This window comes from Pinus tabuliformis, chromosome 2_1 (assembly GCF_031772625.1).
Source record: "Pinus tabuliformis cultivar Carrire ecotype Pingquan chromosome 2_1, CPIR1, whole genome shotgun sequence".
NCBI classification, from domain to species: domain Eukaryota; kingdom Viridiplantae; phylum Streptophyta; class Pinopsida; order Pinales; family Pinaceae; genus Pinus; species Pinus tabuliformis.
Window position 1 is genome coordinate 706,008,715 of NC_142299.1, and position 5,568 is coordinate 706,014,282.

The 5,568-nt window shown below is 40.8% G+C and overlaps 1 pseudogene; it reads left to right on the forward strand.

Annotated features, from left to right (window-relative positions):
• Positions 1 to 1,843: 1,843 nt before the first annotated feature.
• LOC149202536 (uncharacterized) lies at positions 1,844 to 2,538 on the forward strand (annotated as a pseudogene).
• Positions 2,539 to 5,568: the final 3,030 nt, after the last annotated feature.

Genomic DNA, 5,568 nt, shown 5'->3' on the forward strand with positions numbered 1-5,568 from the left:
ACAGGCGTGTAACTCAGTTCTAGAGCGAAACATTCTGGAGCATACTACAGCCACAACAAAAATCATGAAATTGCTTGTTGCGGTCCGCATGTCCAAGGATGAGATAGGAAAAGTCATGTTTGATTTCCAGATGAAGATCTCAAAGATAAAATTGAAATTATAGCCAACCACTTTTCCAAAAGTCCGGGAGTAGTGCGGAGTAGCTATCAAGGAAAGCATGGGCACTTTGGATACAACATTCACAGACTGCGCAATGGTCTTCAATCAGGCCATGGAGTTATGGATGACTCTGCAAGAGGACCCATACCTGTAGAAGCTTAACATAGATATCCAAGAGATACAATGCAAGTTTGATGAAGTCAGGGCAACTACGCGCACTTTGGTGCCAGTCCAATGCCTCTCGGGATCGTAGGAAGGCAAACAACTGCAATCACAAATCGAAGAGCTATAGCGGAAAGAGGCCCTTCTCAAAGCCAGAATCCAACCATAGACAGAGGAAGCCTATTAGATTACTCTTTTAGTTTAGAAGAAGTTAAATACACTTCAACAAACATAGAGAATGATTCGCCTAGTAGTCGAAGGCTCGACAATAGAAAAATTGGTAGAGGAAGTGTAGAAGGACGTGTTAGAGTCAGTCTTGTCAGTCCTCCGTCAGAGATCAAAACTCTTTTTGCATTTCATTTTTAGGTGTCTCGCTCAATTCACTCAGTTGCATTTTGCTAGGGGCATGCCATAATCCGATGGAAGGACCTTGTTATTCATTCCCCTCATGCTTTATCCTGCTGGCTTAGGTTTGTTGGTCGAATCAATTCTCAGGTCATTTACAGTCCTATTTGATGTCTAGGTCAGCAAGAGAGTTATTTTAGTCACTAGGTCTAGGGTTTGGTCATCAACAATGTCGAATAACACCCACAGGCCATGAGGATGTCTCCCATAAGTCTTCATTTCAGAATGTCCATTATCAATAAGGCTCGAGATAGATTCTTCTTCAAAACAGAGTTTTGAAGAAGGAATCGTCATATTTGTTTTTTGTAAGAGAATATGTAATTTTTAAAAGCTTTCAAGCATGCAATGTTTTAGGTGCATCCCTGGTCATCCTCTACCAAGATCACATGCCAAACACCCCTGCAAAAAAAGACAGACAGAGATTCATCATCAGATTAAAAATCAAAGTGGAAGAAAAAACAGGGTTTAAGTACAAAGTGCCAAAGTCTGCCATATTAGAAAGTGGGTTTGTCAAAAGAGAATTCAAAGTCCTTTGTTTATATATGATATTTACCACATTCATAAGTCCATATGCACGTCAAATACATCATTGAAGTCAAGACAAATCGTGGATGAAGCGAAATAGTTTTTGAAAGCCGAGACTGTGGGTAAGTTTGCCTGCGCGGTGCACTGGGCGTTGGTCGCGGCGCATATGGAGTGCGCGGCGCATAGAGCCACATTCCACAATGCAAATTTGGTCGGGCGCAGCGCACATGGCGCGCGCGGCGCATGGGGCCTCCCGCGCGGCGCATACAGCCAGTGCCCTGAAAAGGGTCCAAACTCGCTCCAATCGCCTGAAATCGCTTGGAATGGTCTTGATACAATAGGAACAAAAGAATAAAGGGAAAATCCATCTGCAATGACAAACAAAAAATTTCTTGCCACCATTCCAAAATACGAATATCTCGGGGCCACAAAAATTTTGAAAAAGAAAAGCACAAGGATTGCTCAGCTCGGTCTAAGTACCGTTCAAGCATTCAAATCGTAGCCGAGACGTTATACCTTGCAACCTCAGAAAATAACAATATATAGCCATACACACAGAAAAAACCAATACCCATCTCCATATCCAAAAGGAATGGCTTCTTACAATCGAGCTCGAGTAGGTTCATTCCCAGAAGAAAATTACAGGGCTTCCAAATTTTCATGTAAGCGATGTTGCTGTTGCATTTCAACAGTATTTCTCATCATTGCAGTCATCATAACAGCGACTGCCTTATTAATTCTACTGGTTTTGAAGCCCAAGAAGCCCAAGTTCTCTCTAAAGTCTGCAAAAGTGGAATCCCTGATGATAGAGCCGAGGCCCAACATGCCATCGTCTCTCATAATGAATATTTCCATGATTTTCAAAGCGAGCAACCCCAACAAGGTGGGAATCAAATACAACGCTTCCAAATTCTATGTTTTCTACAACAGTGTGATGCCTGTGGGGGTGGTCTATGTTGCGGCCTTCTATCTGCCCTCTCACAGTAACACTACGCTGACAGCTCAAGTTGTGGCGAAACTCAATTCTTTGCAGAGTCCGGCCATGGATTTGCTCAAGGATGTCACTGTTAATCGCCATCTTACCATGCGGATAACTGGGGATGTTGGAGCTCAGCTGAGATTTCTGCAAATAAACTCACCAAAAATTCAGCTTGTGGTCGATTGCCAGATTTTGGGAGTCCAGGACAACATGCAATGAGGAGTAAAACGCCCGGCAGTAATAGGATCAGCCTGTTATATTCACCAGTATCATTTAAACCATTTTGTTCCATCTTGATGTATATCTGAGAGAGAAGATAATTACATGAGGTAGTACTTACCACAATGTTAAGTATGTGGTAAATTACCAAGTAGGTTCTATTTGTCTTGTAATCGCCATTGAGCAACATTTGGTGAGAAAAATATGACTCCGATGAGGATGAACCACTGTCCAATTTCCTGAAACGGGCAAAGTTGTGCAAGAAATTAAAGATTACAGCTGTCTCCGAGGAGTGTCAATTTTTATGGGCTGGGACTGGCGGAACTCTCTTTCCCATCATCAAAGGCAAATGCAAAACTATTGTTTTCATTAAAAATTAGTTTTTTATTGAAAAGGTAAAAGGGAAGGTGAATTGTCATTGACCGACAACGAAATTAGAACGCAGAATATCTACCACGACAGAGAGTTAGGAAATGGATTGCCTATTTTTGTCTTTAGTCATGATTCAATGAGATTCACGCTACAATTTTCGCTTTTTCATTGGTCATCAGAGATTTTCAAGTGGAATAATGTAACGTGTTCTGTCTTCAGAACAGATGGACAACTCTTTTTCTATCTTCATGATTTTAGTTGAAACGGCTCCCTTATTTCTGGTCGATCCATTTTCTCATAGTGGAGCTTATTTATTGTATTAAAAAATCATTTGTAGGGGGTTTTTGGAGTTTCTAGGAGAAGTGTGGAGGAAAACTTTGCTGTACAGTTTTTGGACAGAGAATTAATGAAAGGTTGCAGCTTTGGTTCATGAGATTCCTATGGTGTGAGTTTAGCAAATGTATTTTCTTTCTGTTTCATATGTATTTCGTTATGTTTCACAGTTCATTAAAAAATCATTTCCAGTTGAATGCTTTTAAGTGAGAAAGGTAGAATTCAGTTTACTGCTCTGCCTTGGGAAAGCATTCATGTTCTGTGTGGCTTCTTCTGTCTGAAAAGGATTCATCACATATGCCCTTTTCAGCCTCTCAACAGTCTTTCCACTCCATATTATTCAAATTTGATTGCTAAATCTCCTGCCTATCTTGCCTCATGAAACAACCTGTGTCTTTGAGTTGATTTCTCTGCTCAGGCTGTCCTTTGTCCCATACATCCCTGAAAATTCAGTCATCCATTAAACTGTCTCTTTCATATCCATTTACTAGCCTAAAATCAGTGTGCATTTTGAGTTATCTCAGACCTTCGTGTTTATTTTTACTGAGGTGACTCGGAGAGAGCCCTCTCCTGTCCTCGTAGGGCTAGCTACGAGGCTGAGCATGGTATGATGTTATCTTGAATCCCGCCTTCCTTCAGCCTAAGGCAATTTGAGCACTAACAGGACGCAATACAGAGTTCTGCTGACATAGCAACATTGTAGGTCGAGTTCAGTGATCTCTACAACAAGATAGAGGTGCCAACCGAAGGACTAGAGGGTGAGTCACCATATTTGTGTTGGGTGTTGGAAATAATACTGAGAGGGGGGGGGGTGAATTAGTATTATCAAGTCAAATATTCCATTTTTCAAATCCAGATAATATACGCTACTTTAGTTAATTAAACCCGCGTATATACGCAACTATGTAGAAGGGAACCCACGTATACAATGCAAACTTATAATTTACTTTATCTTTCAGATGTTGATTGTTAATCTGTGTATCAGAATTAAATAAGCAGTAACCAGAAACAGTAAAACGGAGCAGAAGACAATCACACACAAGAACACAAGATATAAGGTGGAAACACAATGTGGGTGAAAACCACCTGCTACAATTCGTCTCTATCTTCTTTTAGTTAGAAACTTCCTTTTACAATGTATGGGTGAAGTCCTTTACCAGTACGCAGGCTGTAACCTGCAGAGAGCTACAACCCTCTCTCGTTCTCCAGCTTGTCCTGGAAGGGAGCTACAACCCCCTTAGCTCTTGCACTAGCCAAGATACTAGTACGTAGGTGCTGGCCTACAAAAGGCTACAACCTTCTATTTCTTCCAAGGACCATGTTTCATAAATTTTCAGACTGGATCCATGAACATCAATCAAGAATTTATGCTTCAATCAATCACCTTTTCACCAATCAAAATTGAATAAAAAATAAACACCTCTGTGACAGTTGTACCCAGAACACAGTAACTGTAACCAAACACCAATTCTGAACCCAGACCACTGCAGCAATAAACAGAAGCAGCTAGAACATAAATTAAGAGATGTACGCTACTTCACTTTTCAGAAACCTACGTGTATACAATTCTGTGTCCAAGACAACCTGCGTATACGCTTCTTTCCCTTACCAAAACAGCGTGTATACACGCCTTCGCTTCACTGAACCTGCGTATAGATCTATAAAGGATAATTCACTCTTTCAAAAATTCAGACACTGATTAGCCTAGAGTATTAGATTTATAGATCAAGCATGCACCACATATAACAAATCAAAATCATACAAAGATACTATCATTCAAGCCTTAAGATTATGACCCGTCAATAGAACTTATCTTTCTCTTTGTGCTAAGGTTCCTCCTTCATTCAGATCCAGATCTGCACCATAACCCCAATCACCAATATTTCAGATCTAGCACTTATTAGATATTCAATTAATTCAGATGATCCTTTGCCAAATGATCTCCTTCCTCTTTTATAGTCTTAGGCCTTTCACAATACCATGGTCCAAAACCATAATAAAACAATACCAAGGACCCATTACTTGGGATCAACACTTCTGACGAGGTACCATGGTCCAAAACCATAGGTTCAAATACCAAGGCCTAACTACCACGGACCAAAAGTAAGTTCTCCAACATATACATGCTTTTCCTTGCGTGAAAGTGCGTGTATATGCATACGTGCCTTTGTAACGTCTAACCCACGTGTATATGCGCCTTCCCTAGGTGAACCTACGTATATATCTTTTTTCTTCATTCTTAGCCTATACTGAGATCTGTCACCAAAGAGAGTTGCCATCAAGGACAACACCTGTGCCATAATGCCAAAAATCTCCCCCTTTGGACTTGATGGCAACCCCAAGATCCTCAAAGTCATTCTCCCCCTTTGTCATCAAGGGCAAAGGGTTGTGCTCCCCCTCAGTACATGTTGAAA